At 44.0% G+C, this 22,684-nt stretch overlaps 1 pseudogene; it reads left to right on the forward strand.

Moving 5' to 3' along the window:
* The first annotated feature begins 5,371 nt into the window (after positions 1-5,371).
* LOC124620431 lies at positions 5,372-5,490 on the forward strand (annotated as a pseudogene).
* The last annotated feature ends 17,194 nt before the right edge of the window (positions 5,491-22,684 follow it).

Below are 22,684 nucleotides of genomic sequence, written 5' to 3' on the forward strand. Positions count from 1 at the left end.
AACAATTACAGAACTGAAACTTCCTGGCAGATTAAAACTGTGTGCCCGACCGAGACTCGAACTCGGGACCTTTGCCTTTCGCGGGAAAGTGCTCTACCATCTGAGCTACCCAAGCACGACTCACGCCCGGTACTCACAGCTTTACTTCTGCCAGTATCTCGTCTCCTACCTTCCCCCAGGCTGTGGCTAAGCCATGTCTCCGCTATATCCTTTCTTTCAGGAGTGCTAGTTCTGCAAGGTTCGCAGGAGAGCTTCTGTAAAGTTTGGAAGGTAGGAGGCGAGGTATTGGCAGAAGTAAAGCTGTGAGGACGTGGCGTGAGTCATGCTTGGGTAGCTCAGTTGGTAGAGCACTTGCCCGCGAAAGGCAAAGGTCCCGAGTGCGAGTCTCGGTCGGGCACACAGTTTTAATCTGCTAGGAAGTTTCATATCAGCGCACACTCCGCTGCAGAGTGAAAATCTCATTCTGGAATTACAGAACTTGTACTCACAATTGATGAGTTTTTACAAGACCGAGTAACTCTGCCGTCCGCTTCAGTAGCCGCGCGGTCAGCGCGGTGGATTGCTAACCATAGGGGCCCGAGTTCGATTCCCGACCACGTAGGAGGTTTTCTCCGTTCAGGGACTGGGTGTGACTTTGTCCCCACGTTCCAGTCTTCATAATTGACATTCGGTTATTGAGATGGATGAATGGGCACGTCCCGAAAGCCAGTGATAATGATAGCAAAATAATAACTCTGCAGCAGCAATGAACAGTGTTAATTAGTTTCACCGTCGTGAGAGTTGACGAGTTTATCTGCAGTTGTAAGCTACTAGTGTCAAGCACTTCGGTCCAATTGCTACTGAATCATTCGTTGAAAAATCAGTTGAAGCTGGAGCTATTCTGTTTGTCATTATTGAGCACAAACTGAAACAGTTTTGGTCGTGCAAAACTTTGCTCATTCCTTTCGTTTTTCGAGATAGGACAAACTGCACATAGCGCATTTTGCTGTGTCCTCCTGAGTTATGACAGCCATACAGGAGGAGGGCACCGCACAGAAACACCAGTCATCAGACTGCCGTAACAGTTTTGATGTGTCTGGGCGTATAGCCCAGCAACATAGCAGTACAGCACCGCAGGTTGCCTATACGCTAGAGCGCAGGAGCCACGACAAAAGTCCAAACAACACGCGTCCGCGCGATAACAACAACATGCAGCGTCGCTGTGCATTCCACACACACGAGGGTTTGCTTCTTCTTACACGCACGACTGCTTGAAGTTAGGGTGACATGCACAGTACAACGAACAGAACGTTCACAAAACCATGTGAAACTGTTAGAACATTCGTTCTTTGGGATGTTGTTCAACAAACGCGTCGCACTTGTAGGTCTGCATTGAAAGCACGAAGTCTCGTCGTCCGTGATGTTTTTTTCAGGAATAGAAATGTCCGCATTTTTCCTTTCAGTCAGGTGCTCAAGCGTGATTGTTTCGTTCGGGAGTGAAGGTGCACAGGACGAACCTTGCGCACACTTTTTCCTCTTCAGAAGTGTGCTGGCGTACTCCTTCGCCAGCCCACCGGTCGGCACTAGGAAACATTGTACAGCAGACGCTGAACTAGGTGAGCCTATGGCAAGAGGAGGCCAAGACACGCCCCCAGGCTACGCGCCGATAAAGCCCCCTGGGCAGCGTGCATACAGACCGCCGCCGTCGACCGAGTTGTCTCTATCTCCCAGTCTCAGTACCTCAGTACGTCGCATCGGGACTCCGTTCGCATTGCTCCTTATTACGTCGCACTGTGCTCTAGTCTTCCACAGTGATAGTCGTCGTCTCGCACCTTAGCTAGCTGTGAGGGAACGTCAGTCATTGTGATATGGACACAGACAAGATTCAAGAATTAGTACTTGTTATTTGGTAGCTGTTACCACAGAACTTCAGATTGGACATTATTGATGTTAAGTACTCAGTTGGTTCCTGTAATAAAGTGTTTTTAACAAGGTGTGCATTTTGTGTCGCAGTGAGAGGAAACTGGCCACCCAACTACCATACAACCCTCTCCTCATTCAGCCAGGAACCACAAAACATTACAGGAGAGCACAGCCACAACAAGAAGCTTCTGGAGAATATCTTGAACACTATGTTTAGAGATGTTGCTCCATTGAGATTTGTAATGCAACAACGCTGACACATTGCAGTCGCACTTCCACTGTTTAAAACCGCCTGCTCACAACTGACTGGTCGAATGAACGTCTGTTGTTTACAGTTGTTAGTTCGAGCTGCCACCGTAGTTACTGCGCTGCTGTCGTCTTTTCGCTAGGAATATGGTCAGTCTCGAAACTTTTTGGACTGTTGGTGTATGCGACGGGTCAGGAGCTCGGTTATTCTATTGTTGCTCTCGAACAAGTCCTGAACAACCTGCAAACATGGCTGATTCAAAATGGATTAGAAATACAATGCCTGCGTAGGCAAAGCATCCTATAAAATAGGGCGACTCTTAAAGAGCCACGGCTTTAAGATTGATATTCCACGAATAACAGCCTCAAAAAGAACCTGGTCCACTCGTTAAAGAGTACTAATGACAAATTATCTCGTTCTGGCGTGTACAAAATCACCTGTAGTGATTGCCTAAGCTATCATACCGGCCAGACAGGGAGAGCCCTCTCAGCTGGATATAAAGAACGTATACTCACGAGAAGTGGTGATGGCACGCGTGGTTCGACTTTTTCCGAGCTCATTTTTCAATTGGCCCATGTTCCTAATCCACCAAATAACACAGAGCTATTAAATTGCGAGGTTAAAGGCACTAGGCTTGACATCCTTGAGGAGTTGCAAACCTTTAAACACCTGTTGCTTGATAAAGAAAACCTACTTAATGACCAGGTTTTCAACCCTTGCTTCACCGGCCCTGATGTTACGTTGGCCTTACAGTTGCCGACGCCTGACTCCACTTCCTTTAGTCGAATAGTGATGTATTCAAAATTTTTCCGTGTAATAGCTAGTCTTTCTTACTGGTTCCGAATCCGTTTATAGGGTTCTCGTCCTCCTCAGAAGTAAGTTCGGTTACATATTACGCCATTAAAAGTTTTAACGGTTATATTAATCCAATTCCTAATCTAAAGGTAGCTACTGTTACCAATCTATATTTCCACGAACGCATGCGCATGGCCATCAGTGGTGCTCGGTACATAGCTGCTCGCCACGATTAGTTCCATCGCAGTTCTCGCGGCCTACCGACCTCGTCCGCGCAGTGGGGCCTGCTGTTTCTCTTCAACTAAGTAATGTAGATTTATGGCTGGGTATTACGGTGCTATAGTTTTATACTTGACATGGCCAAACTTTGGCATGCAATAGTTTAGTGTCAATAGCTTCTGAAGGAGGTCAAACTATTTTGACTGAAACCTAGGTAAGGACTGGTTTCTATTTGCAGCTGAGGCTGACGTGTTATATAAACAGTTGCTGACGGGGCTGCACGATGTTAAAAATTCTTAGATTCGAAATACTGCCGGCATAATCCGAAAATCGGATTCCTCTTCTTAGTCACATAAGATCATACACGCTCCAAGTATAAAAAGGACTGCAAAAACAAGTGGTGATAGCCAGACGGCTAAGGAAATAGTTTGGATCGACCTCACACAGCTGCGATTTTTTCCGCTGCCTCCGAAAACGAATTACTGCACGATACTTCACTTCATCGGTGAGCTGTAAAATTTGGTTTTTTCTCTTTTGCGGCGTGCTACATAAATGTGGCGTCAGCATTTCCATATGTCAGAGAACTGCTCACATATATCTGCAGAAAAACAAAAATTAATTCCGTATCTTTTCTTTTTTTCGAAGTGATAACTATATTTGAATGACTACCCCTCATATGTTAAGATGATGTACACGGTTTATCTAGAAAATAAATAATATCTGTATCAGAGGGCTGCTCCTGACTATCAGTGTGACTCGTATATGGCTTACAGTGGAGGTAGCACAGTGGTAACATACATTACCCGCATTCGAGATTTAAGTACTCCGTGGTTTTCCTAACATCTTAAGGCGAATGCTCTTTGAAAGGGAACTGTCAGTTTTCTTTGCCATCCTTCCCCAATCCGAGGTTGTGCTCCATCTCTAATGACGAGTCGTTAAACACTAGTCTGTCTTCCATCCCTTCATATATGACGGATGTACAGGGAATGGACAAAAATACGGAAACATCACGAGAAATGCATGTTACAACATAAATCTAGACGCTAGCTAGGCCTGCAGCTTGCGCTTTTGTATTTGACCATTAACGACATATCTGCGATGTCTTCAGTACGGTGCAAGTTTCAATCGTGATCAGAACAGTGTTGTGAGTGTATATCAGAGATAAGAGGTTCCGAACTTGGGCAAACTGTTGGTGTTCGTATGATGGGCGCTTCCATAACCAAAGTAGCCGAAGTGTTTGGTGTTTCAAGAGGCATCACATGGAAGTTTTATGTTTTCTACAGGAAAAGGAGAAAGAAAAAAAAAATCATCCGCTATATCACAACACACACGAAAGTGTCTCTTTAATGTTCATGACAGGCGGTCATTGAAAAGGAATATGACGAAAAATAAAAGGACGACTGTTGCAAAGTTACTGCAGAATTGAATGTCGCACTCGCGAACCCTGTCAGCACAAAAACAACATGAAGGGAGTTCCATAAGCAGGGAATCGCAGGGTGAGTTGGAGTTATGAAACCACATATCTGTGTAGGAAATGCCCGTAATAGGAAAACATGGTGTAGAAGCTCTAAAAGCTGGATTGTGGACCAGTGGAAGGAAGTCATTTGGTCGGTCGACTCTTGTTGCACACTGTTTTCAACTTCTGGCAGAGCTGATCTCGTAAGAGTGGAATACGGCAGGGGCTCGTGATGATTTGTGAAGCCATATGGTGTTACTGTTACTGCATGGGCCCCTTGGTTACTCTGCAAGGTCACTTTACGGCCAATGTCTATGTTACCATTTTGGCTGATCAAGTCCATCTCGTGGTTCAATGTTTGTTCCTCAACAGTGATGCTGTGTTCCAGTAGGACAGGGCCCCTGTTCACACCGTTTGCGTCGTCCAGGACTGGTTTCGTGAACGCGAGGGTGAACTGTCGTATCTCCCCTGTCCACTGCAGTCATCATATCTCAGTATTATTGAACCATCATGGTCTACTTTAGAGGTAACGGTGCGTGATCGCTATTCACCTCCAGCATCGTAACCTCGTAATATGAACTGAAGATTCCCTTGAAAACCATACAGGACCTTTATCCATTCCGAGGTGACTGCAAGGTAGTTAGAGTGCCAACGAGTTCCCAACGCCGTACTGGGCATGGTAATGTGTTTATGATGGTTTTATAATTATGCTTGTCCACCCACTGTATTTTCATTTGCCTTTGTAATGACAAGGTAGCGGCCTTACTGCAGTGGTAACACCGGTTCCCGTCAGACCACTGAAGTTAAGTGCTGTCAGGCTTGGTTAGCACTTGGATGGGTCACCATCCGGGTCTGCCGAGTGCTGTTAGCAAGTGGGGGCCAAGCGGGGCTTTTACAAAGCGGCATAAACTTAATTAATTTTTTCAAAAACCTAATACTACGATGAACAACGATGAAATCTCCAGTTGCTCATAACGATGACTATCAGGAACACATCATATACTGAAACTTCCTGGCAGATTAAAACTGTGTGCCCGACCGAGACTCGAACTCGGGACCTTTGCCTTTCGCGGGCAAGTGCTCTACCCACATGCCTTGCTCATACTGTGGCATCAAGCAGTCAGGCCTGCAAGATGAGTGGTCTGCCAAGCGAGTGGATTCATTCTTATTTATCAAGTAACATGAGCTCTAGTACTCACAATTAAGTTACAAATTATTCTCCTGTTTGAATATTACGCAACGGAAACGGAAATGCATATCTGACTATTAGTAATTTACACAACTCTGACTGTTCACTATGCACTGGCAATACCACATTTTCTTTCTTATTTAACGGCTTTGATCAACACGTGGCCATCGCACTGAATATGAATGGCGCACACATTATAAATTCTGGGTATCATGACAACATACTATTCGAAGGAAAAGGCCACCAATTTTTTTCTTTTCACTACCTTATTTATTCCGATAAATTCTATAACCTAAACACACAAATTCTATAACCTACAGCAATAACACATGAGAAATTCCGCCCAGTGGGCATGGCTTTACATTGGTGATTCTCAATCTTATGGTCTCGTAATTATTTAACGCTACAGTGCACTTTCTGGATAGGATGGTGGATGTTTTGATATATCTCACACTTCGACTCTCACACCCATCATCACGAAAGTTTCCTCCAGACCGAGCGGTACAAAAAGAACATGCATAACCCACTACCTCTGAACCTATCTTGCTACTCTCCCATGCAAACCACACATACTTAAATTACATGAAATACACCACACTGGCAACATGGAATACAAGGAATAGTCACAACGTTATAATCACATCACTTTCAGCTTTCCCACATCAATTAGAATTCATCCCAGTTTCACACGACACTGCTCCACTTCGTAGCTTTCCTTTCCTACTACGAACTCTGGAGGATATATGCATGTCTTCCTGTGCAATGCAAGCCAAGTGGCGTTGCTGGATAGACGGCTGACTCACCTTGGTTCTCTCTGAGTATTATAGTTTGAATCAAGCGTCACACGGAAACATAACACGCAAAGTAATATTAAGAACATATTCATCACACACGCGAGTCCTCAACTGATACCATGGACGAGTACTTCTCTTTATCCTTTGTCTCATACACAGATTGAGACTCACACAGTACTCACCACGTGGAAGTACTCGTCTCTAATTTCAAGTCCTGCACACGCCATTTCTTAAATATTTCCAACTTATAGTACACACGCTAGTAATTCAGCTTAACTTAAGCACTCGGAAGTATTTCAACTTATTGCTCACGTGGTTTCATTGTGACCGTTGGTCACTTCCGAAGATTACTACAATCCTCTTAATACTACTTGCCTGACATTTAATTCTCCCCACAAAAGTTCCTGAAATAGAGAAATTATTATTCCAAACCACTCTTAAGTATTTCACATGCATACCATGTCTCCACTCTTTTGTCTTTACGGAGCACACCTAAGACAGGTCTTACCAACACTAGATCCAGCGGCGGAGTGGTGAAACATGGCCGATCTCGCACCTCCGCCAAGGTGGGGGAGTACCGTGCTACCGTATTGGTCAGACACATTTCAGGCGCTCAAAGCTCCGGTAAATTTCATCTCTTTGGTTCCACTAAAGGTGACCAAAGGATCATCTCAAAGATGATCATGTATTCACATTCATTATCTGCGGTTAGCAGACGACCATACATTCATTCATTTCGCAGATCTCACCAAATTGGATGTAGGGGTTTATTTTGTGGGAGTACACATGTGATCAATCAAATAAATAAATTGTCGTTCATTCATACACTGGTATCCAGCTTCGGTGTATTATGTGAAATTGAGTTATTATTACAAAAAATATGTTGTTCTGACAAGAATAACGAAGAATGTTGTACCTATTTTCAATGTCGGGCGGTACTGTACCCTTTCAACTTTAATTCAGTTAAAACTAGGTTCTCGATGAAACATAACTTCAACTGGAGAAAAACCAGTCGAGGAATGAGGTATTTCATTATGTATGACGTCAGATATCGTGCACCATGAAATCCCTGCACTAATTCTTCGAGATTTTCTGGTTTGGTTCGTACTGGCTTAATGATTTTATTAATCTCTCGTGCATCGAGCACCAATCTCAAACTACCACCAGCCTTACGGACTACTGTAGAGTGAAGTCGAGGGTTCAATTATGCCCCAATTTAACATTTAACTTATTTCCGCGGCCACACTCTCCTTCTGGGCCCACGGTATGGAATAAACTGCCTTATAGAAAGTTTGGTGGGGGTATACTTCCACGTGATATACATAATCCTTGATAACGCCAGGCTTAGCATCAAACACTTGCACAAATTAATTTAGTACAGATTCTAGTTCCCTTTTCTGTTCTTCCAGCAAATACTCAGACTCGTTAGTCTTGGTTGAAATTAATTCTCGCATCTCGGATACAGCATTACAATCTAAAGAGTATAAACAGCTATTTTGACATAAATACAAAACTTTTGCTTTCCGTTTAATAAAACTTACTTTGCTATTAAGGTTCGGCCGATACTCTAACTTCCGGATTAACGGTATGGTAATTGTCTTTCCAAGATTGCTTAGGATACATTGACCGCCTGCGTCTCGTACCCGCAAAAAATCAATACCCCAGATACAATTATGGGACAGGTGGGGAGCTAGCAAGAAGGCGCAGTCTATTAGATCTCCTTGTACTTCCACCTCCGCTAGTACTTGAGACTTAATCACGACGGACTATGTTCCCAACGCTCCTGATAAGGTACAATTAGACACCGGTAAAACTGGCAAGTTCTCCTTAGTCGTTAAGTATTTATATAGCCCAACACTAATAACACTAAAAGCTGCTCCTGTGTCCAACAAAATCTCAATTTCCACGCCACAGATCCGTACATTCACTACGGCCTGCACAACATCCACCAATCTACCCTGAATTTTTCCTGGGTTGTCCAATAACTCCTGGCGTATATCTTCCCCTTCGTAATATCTCAAGACGCTTATTCTATTATCACTCGAGCCTCCCCAAACTTCCCCAGCCTCGCTGGGAAGGCGTAGAGTACCTGGTTTTAGTTTGTTGCATTACTGCCGTTGTGTGCCGTGCCACTTTCATCAAGCACCACAACTCTTACCCCCGATCCTTGCCCACGGAAATCAGAGACATTATTATCACCTCGCTCTTCCTGTCTAGGGAGCACAGGAGTTGGTACATACTCTGGATTAGGAATAATTGCGTTCTTGACTGAGAAGTGGCGGCACCAGTCACGAAAATTGACAACGCGAGAGCGGTATGCTGACAACGTGCCCTTCCGTATCCCCATCCGTTGACGCCTAAGGCTGAGGATGACACGGCGGTGTTTGTTTGTAATGATAATCGAGTCGTACACTGAGAATGAAGATAGCACAGAGGACAGTAGCGCACACGGTGTGGAGGCGGCAGGCAGCCGGCCGCGCTGGCGGCCTTGAGTTCCGCGGTGACCGCGGTGACGGTGGGGGCGGTGGGGGCGGCGGCGGCGGCGGCGGTGAGTGTCCGCGTCCGGAGCAGCCAGACGGGCGCCGGCCGCCGTCGCGACGCCGCTACCTGCCGACGCCGACGCCGCCACAGGCGCCGCTGCCGGTCGATATGGCCGCCACACTCTATAACCAGCTCCTCTTCCCGCGGGGTGCCCGCTACAGCCTATGGATAGAGTGATGGACCACCACTCTACTCTCAACGTGCGTCGTGACGTCAACAGTCTCTCGACACCATCCACTGTTCTTTCCAAAGACCACTACTTCTTCTGCAAGGAGCTGTCCAATTCTGACTGCCACGTCATCTTCTCAGTGATAGTCGTCCGACACGTCTACACCCAACTATTCTACATCTATATCTACATATATACTCCGCTAGCCACCAAGCGGTGTGTGGCGGAGGGCACAATTCGCGCCAAAGTCACATTCCCCCCCCCCCCCCCCCCCCCCCCAACCTGTCCCACTCGCGGATCGCGCGAGGGAAAAACGACTGTCTGAACGCCTCAATACGAGCTCTAGTAAATAGCCTTTCGCTCCCTGTATTTTACCCCTGCCACCTTCAGAATTTGAAAGACAGTATTGCAGTCAACGTTATCAATAGCTTTCTCTAAGTCTACAAATGCTAGTAACGTAGGTTTGCCTTTCCTTAATCTTTCTTATAAGATAAGTCGTAGGGTCAGTATTGCCTCGAGTGTTCCAACATTTCTACGGAATCCAAACTGATCTTCCCCGACGTCGGCTTCTACCAGTTTTTCCATTCGTCTGTAAAGAATTCGCATTAGTATTTTGCAGCTGTGACTTTTTAAACTGATAGTTCGGTAATTTTCACATCTGTCAACACCTGCTTTCTTTCGGGTTGGAGTTATTATATTCTTCTTGAAGTCTGAGGGAATTTCGCCTGTCTCATACATCTTGCTCACCAGATGGTAGAGTTTTGTCAGGAATGGCTCTCCCAAGGCTGTCAGTAGTTCTAATGGAATGTTGTCTACGCCCAGGGCCTTGTTTCGACTTAGGTCTTTCGGTGCTCTGTCAAACTCTTCACGCAGTATCATATCTCCCATTTCATCTTCATCTGCATCCTCTTCCATTTCCATAATATTGTCCTCGAGAACATCGCCCCTGTATAGACCCTCTATATACTCCTTCCACCTTTCTGCTTTCCCTTCATTGCTTAGAACTGCCTTTCCATCTGAGACCTTGATATTCATGCAAGTGGTTCTCTTTTCTCCAAAGATCTCTTTAATTTTCCTGTAGGCAGTACCTACCTGACCCCTTGTGAGATAAGCCTCTACATCCTTACATTTGTCCTCTAGCCATCCCTGCTTAGCCATTTTGCAGTTCTTGCCGATCTCATTTTTGAGACGTTTGTATTCCTTTTTGCCTGCTTCATTTACTGCATTTTTGTATTTTCTCCTTTCATCAATTAAATTCAGTATCTCTTCTGTTACCCAAGGATTTCTACTAGTCCTCGTCTTTTTACCTACTTGAACCTCTGCTGCCTTCAATATTTCATCCCTCAAAGCCATCCATTCTTCTGCTACTATATTTCTTTCCCCCATTTCTGTCAATTGTTCCCTTATGCTCTCCCTGAAACTCTGTACAACCTCTGGTTCTTTCAATTTGTCAGGTCCCATCTCCTTAAATTCCCACCTTTTTGCAGTTTCTTCAGTTTTAATCTACAGTTCATAACCAATACATTGTGGTCAGAGTCCACATCTGTCCCTGGAAATGTCTTACAATTTAAAACCTGGTTCCTAAATCTGTCTTACCATTATATAATCTACCCGAAACCTTCTAGTATCTCCAGGCTCCTTCCATGTATACAGCCTTCATTCATGATTCTTGTACCAAGTGTTAGCTATGATTAAGTTATGCTCTGTGCAAAATTCTACCAGGCGGCTTCCTCTTTCATTTCTTAGCCCCAATCCATATTCACCTACTACGTTTCCTTCTCTTCCTTTTCCTACTGTCGAATTCCAGTCACGCATGACTATAAAATTTTCGTCTCCCTTCACTACCTGAATAATTTCTTTTATTTCATCATACATTTTATCAATTTCTTCATCATCTGCAGGGCTAGTTGGCATATAAACTCTGTCTCTCCATGTGGTCAACAAGCCACTCTGAGGAACTACAACCAAAGACAACTAACCGGCGACCGAAGCACCACCCGGCGACTAGACAGACACGGATTGCGCCAGTAGGCAAAGGTGTAAAAACACAGAACGAGCCGACACGGCTCACTGAGTCTCCATAATGTAGGGCAGTCTCAGCCGGAGGCCGCGGCCGGGCTCGCGGACGCAACGCAGTGTAGTTCAGCGCCCCGTACGACACTGTGTGTCGCTAGTGTGGGCACAGGAGCGAGAGAGAGAGATGCGGAGCGAGTGAGACCGCGTAGCACTGCTCTGCACTGGACTGTCCCACGGTCAGATCCAACGTAAATAAGACAAGAGCCTAGCGCTGTCCGCCCCCGGTAGCTGTGTAGTCAGCGCGACAGAATGTCAATCCTCAGGGCCCACGTTCGATTCCCGGCTGGGCCGGAGATTTTCTCCGCTCAGGGACTGCGTGTTGTGTTCTCGTACTCATCATCATTTCATCCCCATCGACGCGCAAGTCGCCGAAATGGCTTCAAATCGAAAGCCTTGCACCGGCGAACGGTCTCCCCGACGGAAGTCCAAAGTCACACTACATTTTTTAACTAGCGCAGCTCTGTAAAAGTGGTCGATGAGCGGTAAAACAAGCAAACCATTTACTGTTCAGGTAACAATATTAGTGTTCGTGTGGCAGAATTACTACATGAAGCTTTAGAAAACAATATCCAAAACTGACCCGCAGGTTGATTCTATTAGTATTTCACATGCACACCGGTCATATCTACATTCTGAAAGATATATCAATTTCTTAAATGAACTAGTATCATAAATGTTCTATTTTAGAAATAATTTTACGTAAGAGATATAGTTTCTCATTCTTACTGTTAGTAGTTACAAGTAATTTTTTTTTTTTTTTTTTGTACTTCGAGCTGCAACTTTTTGCATCCCTTTTCAGAATTTAGACGTCGGATCCTTAGTTTGCTGTTTTGTACGCAATAATTTTGATTGACCAAGTTTAAAAACTTATCAAAAATATGGAATTAAGGTTATCAAGACCTTTAATTCTTACAGTCAAAGTTGTTGAGGAAGACAATTAACATTTTACACGTTTTTCCTTTTCGAGGAAATGATTTTGTCTAGGTTTGGTACAGTATTCCGGGGGACTGCTGACCTCAAAGAACTAGTCAAAGTTTTATCGCTAAGTAGTGAACGGTTCTTAGTTTTGGCAAGATTTAAAAGGGAGAAAAAGCGCTCACAAATATACGTGGAACCAAACATTGAGAGAACTTTGGCCGCATGCTTATGCAAAAGAGGATACTTCTCTCGTAGAAAACAGCTGTAGAAGACATCCAAAGTTTTAAGCGGTCCGTCAGGCTGATATCGGGCTGCAGGTCAATCAGCTTCGTTGATAAACTTGTGACACGTCCTCTGCCCGAAAGGAAATTGGTGAACAAATGTATCTAAGGCTGGCTGAAGCTCACTTATGTCCAAAAATCTGTTTTCAAACTCTTTTTATAATTCGCAAATGATTTGAACATAATCTGAAAAATCCATATCTTATTTAACGCTGTCTAATATAGGAAAGTGTCCACAATTCTCCTCGCGCAACCGTTTTTCCCACAAAATAAGTTTTTTTTTTAAATGCTTGAATGTCTGCACTAAATCAACAACGGAGTGATTTTCGCCTTTGCAGTAAAACGTTCAAATTATTTAAATGACCACTTAGGTCACTCGAAAATGCCAAATTCGCCACCAACTTAGGATCACAAAGTAATTTTTCTGAACGTCATTTCAGATCCAAAAAGGTATTTATTTCGTCCCTCAAGGATAAAAACCGGCGAAGCACCTTCCCTCTGCTCAGCCATCTTACTTCGGCGTGGTAGGGGATGTCCGGATATTCCGCTTCGATATCAGCCAGAAATTCTTTGAATTGGTAAAGTGTGAGTCCATGCGAGCGAAGATAATTAACTGTTCGAACAACTGTCTCCCTAACGTTTTTTATGTTGACAATCTTCACACAAAGTGCCTCCTCGTGTATCAGACAATGGACTGCCGTGAGTAAGGAACAGCCGACTTCAGCCATTTTTCAGTTCACGTAACCCAGGAATGCAGTGCGTATCCCTCGTAGCGCTGGGGCTCCGTCCGTTGTTACACTGGTCAGGCGTTCCCATTTTAAACTCATTGACTCGAACACGTTTTCCACGGCTAGAAAAATATCCAAACCCCTAGTTGTGTCTCTTAATGGTTTAAGGTCGAGAAATTCTTCGGTGTTACCCAGATTGTCGTCGACACAATGAATGAAAATGACGAGCTGAGATATGTCCGCAACGTCAAGAGCGACAGAAAATTAAATGAAGTTTGCCACTCTCTCCATTAATTGCTGCTCCATATCTGAGGTCATATCCTCGACTCGGCAAGCAACAGTTTGAGACGAAAGAGCTATTTTTCCAAATTCTTCCATGTGGTCTCCTGGACAAATACAAGCCGCTGAGTCGACCAGGCAAATCTTGATGAGATTCCCAGCCACAAAGGGTCTCCCTGCTTTAGCAATTCTCAGAGAGTATTTGTAACTTGCGCCGAAACTTTGCCCACCTGTTCCCTGACCCTACCACGGCAAAAAAAAACTTTATAAATGATTTTCTACAGTCATGTTGTTAAAACACTTTTATCATTTTAACAATGAATTGTTTCATTCATTGAAACCCAAATAAAAAAATAATAAAGAAAGATTGGTTTTAGGTGCGTTTTCCCACAGTTCCTCTGAAAAGCGGTCATAGACGCTAGCAAGGAAAGCGAAATGTAGTCGCAAAATAAATTTTTATCTATTGGAATATTTGCGTCTTAATTAATTGAAAACGTAGATCAAGCTAAAACATGTGTTTCCCCATCCATCAAAACACAAATACACAAAAACAAAGAATGACTGTAATGACAGTTTGCTGTCCGGAAGAGCGTTTGTGACGGCTTTTCAGAAAGTGGCATAAAATAACGCTCCTGAAACTTTTTCTTATGTCTGTGCGACGCGATTTAATGCAACCCAAATAAAAAAATTAACCGAAAAGAAATATTCCTTGTTGCTGATAATCTGATATTCGATAACTCGCACATTGCCAAGTGACATGTCAGATTATAAAATATAATTTTATTTATCATCTTTATAAATAATAAAGAGTCATACAATAAGAAACACTAACTTCACTGTAATGCTGCCTGAAATTTTCTTTAAGTTCTTCAAGTCTTGACCGGTGTTCCTCTTGTGACAAATTTTCGAACTGATTTTTGTGACTGGTATTAAAGTGCTGTTCAATCGAGTACTTTTTTAAAAAAGATGAGGTTCCGATGACTCACTAAACATTTGGCCTGATTTTCGACAGCAGTACAAAAGAAATTAATTACCCACTCGGGGTTGTGCGGACCCGCCGCTCCTCCTTTTTCTTGTCTGTTGCTGTTGACCATCCATTTCGATCCGCTGTAGTCTTATGTCTGTTGACTAATGGCTTTATGTCGTATCAGTGCGTCTGACCGCTGCTGGCGCGGCGGTCTGTCTTCGGTACGAAATGCGCGTACAGTGGCATGGCGAGGCGCGGCGGGCGGACCGTACCGTCAGTTGAGCAACACGGCTCGGCCACGGCAAATGCATACGAATTGGCCCGGGGCGCTAGCGCCTCAGGGGCACAGTTTGGACGAGCTTGATGTACGGGGTTAATGTCGTAGTCTGTATCGAGTAGCATCCCAAACCGCCACTCTTACCCATTGTGCAACTCACGAATATAGGCTGACAGGTTGCGAGCTCCAAGAAGGTCCGTATGCAGCCATTACAGTTGGACAGGTTGAGTCATGCGCGGCTCGCGGTCATGCCGTTTATTGCTCGTCATCTTGTTTTTGTGGTTCTGTCACCTCGTTTTTTCTTTTAATTCGATTTACTCGCGTCACTAGGTTGCTTGCCCGTGAGTGGCAGCAGCAGCGCTTATACGGAACGGGTCGTCGTCTGTCGAGAGTTCGGACGCAGCAGCAGTGAAGTCGGGGACCGAGCACCAGTGAGGTGCGTACAGTCAGTGCTCGCCGACCGCTGGCGGCACACATGAACTGTCCGATGGAAGGAGATTGGAGCGGGACGACCGTTGGTCGGTCGTTCGGTTGGTCGTCTTATCGGGAGACGTGTATTTGGTCTTTTGACCGTTTCTGGGCCTCCTCACTTGCTCATCTTGTCGGACGTGGGTCGGTTTCTTCCGTGTGCAGAGACGTCGTGGCCAATGGGCAAGAGTAACCTCTGCATGGATGGATCCGAACCAGGATGCCCGGGTCGCCATGTCTCCGAGTTCCGGACGGACATGGTGTTGAGTGGGGTTGGAGCCGCAGTCACCTTCGGACAGCCAAGACTAGCCCGACCGTCGCCGACACACGTAACTTGAGTGAGAACGACCTGGATTGGTCCTTCGGTCGGTTGTCTCATCGGACGACGTGTATTTGGTCGCCGACCGCTTGTGGAAACTCTCTGTGTGTCGAATTGATTCGTCCTTGTTGTTCCACAATGATTGCTTTCATGATTGATCGAGTTCTTGTGCAAGTGTGTTTACGTGGAACTGTGTGTAGCTTCTGAGATTTCCACTGAGCAGATGAATGCTGTCTGCGTACTGGAATAGGCAGTGGGTCGGTTGCGACAGAGGGAATTGATTCGGTTGTTGGTTGGTTCTTCAACCGTCCCTAGGTCGTGTTGTAACCAGATTGTTTAGTGTTACACTTGGCTGCCTGTCTCACCTAAACTGTGGTAAGAGTTTCCTTCCCAGGCCGACCCTTAGATCACTTCTGAGCACCACTGTTTGTTGTTTGTGATTGCCATTTTATTTGGTCGCAGGTACTGTGCCAGCCTTCAGCCGTGTATTAATATTGTCTGTTTCATGTTTAGTATATGGCCTTCAGCCGAACTTCATAACAACTTTAAGATTAGGCCTTCAGCCGTGTTTCACTTAAAATCCTTGTTGCTCTGTATTTAGGCCTTCACCTGCATTCTGTAAATGTTTATCTTAAGGTTGTCTTTAATTATTCTTGAGTAATTGTTTGGGCCTTCAGCTGACAAGATACTTCTAGCTTTCTTAAGATGTTTATCTGTTGTTCTGTGTAAAAGCTTATCTTTAAAGCCTCTCTTTCATTATGTAAAGAAATTTTTTATTAGGCTTTCAGCCGAAGAATTAACTTGAATTTTTCATTAATATCGCCTTTAGCCGGAATTTGTAAACGCTTGGTTTTTAAAGAGATCTGTTCTGAAATATTATTTCGGCCTTTAGTCGAGAAAATATTGCAATTTTACTTAAGTAAGGCTTTCAGCCTTTAATCTAAATCCTGGTGTTTTAAAAGCAATCATTTAAACTTGTTCTGGAGAAGTTACTTGGGCTCTCAGCCGTGAATTGATCTTTGTTGTTTTAAAGAGAAAACTGTGCATTGGTTTGAGGAATAAAGTTGTGTGCGTTCTTGTATAACTTGCAGTAATTGACCTTGGCCCCTTTCCACAACCTGATCCGCCGTCCTGCGAAACCACCAGATTTCACAAATGAAAGTGGTGCTCGTGCAAAAACTCTGCATTCTGCCACGGAATTAACGCTGTCATTGTAATCCGTCGCGATTGTGTTTTCTGAAGAAGGACAGACAAATCAGTGTAGTCTGCAGCATACAGTGTCGAATCGTCGACACAGACAACGCAGTGTTCTAAAACTGAAACTAAACTCCGTCCGAACATGCCTCCGAGGGCCCAACGCTACTAGCCGACCGCCGTGTCATCCTTAGCTTATAGGCGTCACTGGATGCAGATGTGGAAGGCCGTGTGGTCAGCAAGCGCTCTCCCAGCCATTGTCAGTTTACGTGACTGGAGCTGCTACTTCTGTCAAGTAGCTCCTCAATTTGCCTCACAAGGGCTGAGAGCAACCGGCTTACCAACGGCGCTCGGCAGACCGAACGGTCACCCAGCCAAGTGCTGTCCGAGCTCGACAGCGCTTAGCCTCAGTGATCTGACGGGAACCGGTGTTACCACTGCGGCAACGCCGTTGGCACAGTGCTCTAGTGTCCAACAAATAATGCGACAGAAGCTACAGGTCACTGTATTCGTTCGGAGAAGAAAATGATCATCCTTTGCTGTGGTTGCATTACATGATCTAATATGCTTGTGGAAAGATATAACAGCTATTTGACTGTATGATATGCTTTATTACACGTTCTAGATTTCAGCCTTAGGCCATTTTAAAGTGTTGCAACCGTCAAAAAAGTCTAATGCCTCTATGTACGACTCAGTCACGCCCACAGCTTACACGAGTTTTTAATTCACTATACAATCTCAAACTGTAGTGCTACTGAAGAATTCTTTCAGCAGCCGTGTTATATCAAGGGAAGGGGCAGCTCATGACTGTCTTTGAAGCAAATTCTTATGACATCACTGGATAAGAGTTCAAGAATTAATCTACCTCATCTCTAAGGTTCTCGTTCTATGCACACGTTTCTTTTGTACTTTCTCACTGAGTAACACAGAGCAGTGTTCGTGTGCGAGCAAGTTGCGCAGAACTTAGAGACGGAATTCACCAACAACACCAATATTTAAATTGATGTAAATCACACACTTCTGATTTAAAATGACTGCCTGTACCAACTGATAAGTCGAACTAGTTCATTCTTCGACTTAGAAACGATGATATATGACAGGTAATATGATGTAAACAAACACCACTGCCATGAAGTATCAGTCAACTTGAAATTTTCCATGCTGTGTGTGTGTTTGATCAGTGAGACGAAACTTTGAAAGGCTCAAGCTGACTGACGTAATAGCGCACACTAAATGGTGCGCACAGCTCGGAGACACAGCAAGATAATAGAGAGGTGTGCAAAACTTAAAGGCGAAAGTAATTTTCATTTGATGTGTCACTGCCAAGTTATATAGCTCGGTGAAACTTTGACCACACATAGAAAGAACTGTTGCAATCTTCTACGGAAGGTAAATGAAAGAAATACGCTAACAGGCGAACGGAAATGACACTTTTCTTCAAAGACGATTGTAAGAGTTTTTTTTTATACAGAAAATTGTAATTCTGGTCAGGCGGAAAAGTAAAGCTTCAATAGCATATGAATAATGGCGGGCAACATCTCTACCAAAGAGTTTGCGCTGGGAGACACCGTCAGTAGAATCTTTGCTTGTGAGTAGAGTGGAGTCTTAGAGAGAGGAGGAGTGTAGTTGAATCTTGTGATGGAGTAAGATGTGTCGAGGCTGTGCTGTGTGCCGGGTGCCGGCAATAATTTTCTTACATTATTTTTTTATTTATGGGGAGATATCTTGTTAATTCATTCAGAATACTTCAAAAGGTACTGTAATAGCGCATTTTCGAGACATCCAAGCATAATAATGAATTTGGTCAGGGATTGAAAACTGGAGATTTTTATGATTGTGTAACAATACGTGTTTTACTGATTTTTCTTGAAAGATGGATAGCATACATGTTCGTAAGAAAGTAAAGAGAATTTGTTCAAGTTTTTCCATTATTAATGTAAAGTGAATTTTTAGTATTTCAAGTTTTAAAATATTTTGTCCTAGTGATGTAAAGTTTTGTTAGTGCAGTTACTTTATTGTTTTTACATAAATCAGCATTCGTCTCTTTATGTCAAGTTTCACATGTATAAGTTTGCTTTCCCGAGTTTGTCAGCAGCAGAAATTTAATTGACTATGAGATTTATTACCAGAGAAGTTTTGTGAATATCTCTATAGCTTAAATCACGCATTGCACATCGTATTGCTATTGGTTTTAATTTTTATTTTTTAACTAGCATAGCAGCAGCCACTGTACGTTGAAGATAGCAGCAGAACAGCCTTTATTCATTGTGCAAACAGTTAGGCCATTTATAATTTACGTCTGAAACAATTAACATTTCAACTGTGACATACTTTTCAGACAGGGCAGTTTTGGTAGTTGTTTATAGTTCATATTTTTCACGCAGTCAGATTGCTTGCATTATTGTTAATAGGGCAGTTTTCTTAAATTTAACAGAACAGACTGTACGCTCGTCATGGCCGTTGTAGTACATAGTTTATTGTTGCATTTCTTATTAACTTTTGCATTGCTGATTATTTTTCAAGAACTACGAAATTACTTACGAACTTAAGTACGAGCTTAACTGTTTCTCTAATCACGAGTTCAACTTCACATTACCACACAGACAAGATACCAGTAACTATAACTATACATTACCATAGAGCAGAAACTAATTAGCAACTTTCAGAATAAATACACTGTATCAGCGCGATTAGTGATGGTCCAGTAGGCATTACAAAGACTGGGACACGGTTCGCAATACGACGTGTGATCACCATGGACGGTAAGCATCCCATGCAATGTGCCTCAACGGTGACGACAAGCGTGGTTTGGAGTGGTAGGGCGCTCACTTCATCCACCAAAGTGGTTGACAACTGTTGGATCGTCGTTGGTGCATGTGGACGTTCTACGAATACGTCTCCCCATCAAATCCCACACGTCTTTGATGGGATTTAAGTGGGTGGGGAACGGACAGGGCGGTCCATTCGCCGGATATCCTATCGTTCCAGGAGCTCCTCCACAGGCACCGTTCGGTATGGTATGCGTTGTCATCCATAAAAATGAAGCACATTGGGGAGGAGTACTGAGTCACAAACGCGGTGACCGGTGAGGCCAATGAGCGTGACGTATTCAAAGATTTACGATGGTGCCAAGACCACAGGGACTGTACCAACAAAGAAAAGAATCATGTACTCTTTTCGGATGAGAGTAGATTCAGTCTGCATAGCTATTCTGGACGCACCGTCATATTGCGAATGCACCCAGGAATATTGTCAAACATGGTGGTTTTGGTGGTCCAGGTCAAATGATGTGGGGAGGTATAATGTGGCGTAGGCGTACTGACTTCCAGATCTTTGAACCCGTTACACTCAACAGTCAACGTCATGGTGACACTGTACCCCTCCCCCATGTGCGCCGTTTCAGGCGTGCGTTCGAGCCGACGTCATTTTTGTGGACGAAAATGCGTGACCGCATAGAACAGCGCAAAGGGAATAGCTATTAGAACAAGAGGATATCTGGTGAATGGACCCGCCTGACTGCGCCCCCCCCCCCCCCTCCATCTTGCTCCCCCCCCAGCCCCATAGCATGTGTGGAACGCCTTAGGAGCGGCATTGCAGCGTGTCCACATGCACCAAAGACCAGGAATGGAACACCCTGCCACAAGAAGTCCATACCAACCTCATGGCCAGCATAGGAACATGTTGCACACCATGCACTGCGTCAGTGGTAATCACACACCCTACAAAGAACCATGTCTCGCCTTTGTAATGTCCAGGGGACTTCGCGCTGACTTCGGTGTATTTATCGTCTTTGAATAAAAGTGTTATTTCTATTCATTTAATTGGGTATTTCTTTCAGCTACCTCCTGTACAGTTCTTTCTACGTATGATCCAAGTGTCATCGAGTTATGTTACTTGGTAGACACTTTATGCGAAAGTTGCTTTCGTCCTTAAGTATTGCACACCAGTGTACTTCATAAACAGCGAGCTGGTCAATGCCACTGCTGATCTGTCACCAAGTCGCTGTGCAGCGAGAATAGCCCTGCCCCAAATCTTGGACCAGCAAATGTAATATCATCTCATAATACGCCACACTTCAGCCATGACAAATTACCCCTATACTGAAGTATCAGACGAATAAATGAACTTTTTATAATGTCTTTTCATGTGATGTTCGCATTAGTCGACTCCATCACTAGAAAATAAATTCAGACGTATGATTTTGAAGCTCTGAAGTACATGTATCCCTTTAAGTGAAAATATTTTTGCGTTATTTATGTGATCCTACGAGAATTCCTCCCTAATGTTTCGTTACCTGCACTACTGTCTATTAAAACTGTAACACTATGAAGGAAACAAAATATCGAAATTTTACTTACGTGCGTGTACCGTATAATTGGAAGAGGACATGACTTAATTTGTAGAAGATCAGGGGCTGTACAGAGGTACCGTTTACTAAGAGATGTCACCTCTGGCAGCAATTGTGGCTCTCATCAGATTAATCACCGAGAAAATGTAATGGGCTTGGCTGACAGATACGGATACGGAATTACATGCTCTTTCAGTTCTCTCCCTGTATTTCGTCAACCATAGTCCTGGCGAATGGTGGCGTCCCAGTCTGTCAGCATCTCATGGCCGGATGTTTCCAAAGAATGGGCGGTATTTAGAACGTGCTAGCCCTCCTGAAGAGGGGTAGCAGCCTTTTCAGTAGTTGCAAGGGCAACAGTCTGGATGATTGACTGATCTGGTCTTGTAACAATAACCAAAACGGCCTTGCTGTGCTGGTACTGCGGACGGCTGAAAGCAAGGGGAAACTACAGCCGTAATTTTTCCCGAGGGCATGCAGCTTTACTGTATAATTAAATGATGATGGCGTCCTCTTGGGTAAAATATTCCGGAGGTAAAATAGTCCTCCATTTGGATCTCCGGGCGGGGACTACTCAAGAGGATGTCATTATCAGGAGAAAGAAAACTGGCGTTCTACGGATCGGAGCGTGGAATGTCAGATCCCTTAATCGAGCAGGTAGGTTAGAAAATTTAAAAAGGGAAATGGATAGGTTGAAGTTAGATATAGTGGGAATTAGTGAAGTTTGGTGGCAGGAGGAACAAGACTTCTGGTCAGGTGACTACAGGGTTATAAACACAAAATCAAATAGGGGTAATGCAGGAGTAGATTAATAATGAATAGGAAAATAGGAATGCGGGTAAGCTACTACAAACAGCATAGTGAACGCATTATTGTGGCCAAGATAGATACGAAGCCCACACCTACTACAGTAGTACAAGTTTATATGCCAACTAGCTCTGCAGATGACGAAGAAACTGAAGAAATGTATGATGAAATAAAAGAAATTATTCAGACTGTGAAGGGAGACGAAAATTTAATAGTCATGGGTGACTGGAATTCGAGTGTAGGAAAAGGGAGAGAAGGAAACATAGTTGGTGAATATGGATTGGGGCTAAGAAATGAAAGAGGAAGCCGCCTGGTAGAATTTTGCAAAGAGCACAACATAATCATAGCTAACACTTGATTTAAGAATCATGAAAGAAGGTTGTATACATGGAAGAACCCTGGAGATACTAAAAGGTATCAGATAGATTATATAATGGTAAGACAGAGATTTAGGAACCAGGTTTTAAATTGTAAGACATTTCCAGGGGCAGATGTGGACTCTAACCACAATCTATTGGTTATGAACTGTAGATTAAAACTGAAGAAACTGCAAAAAGGTGGGAATTTAAGGAGATGGGACCTGGATAAACTGAAAGAACCAGAGGTTGTACAGAGTTTCAGGGAGAGCATAAGGGAACAATTGACAGGAATGGGGGAAAGAAATACAGTAGAAGAAGAATGGGAAGCTTTGAGGGATTAAGTAGCGAAGGCAG

This window comes from Schistocerca americana, chromosome 6, assembly GCF_021461395.2.
Source record: "Schistocerca americana isolate TAMUIC-IGC-003095 chromosome 6, iqSchAmer2.1, whole genome shotgun sequence".
Taxonomy (NCBI): domain Eukaryota; kingdom Metazoa; phylum Arthropoda; class Insecta; order Orthoptera; family Acrididae; genus Schistocerca; species Schistocerca americana.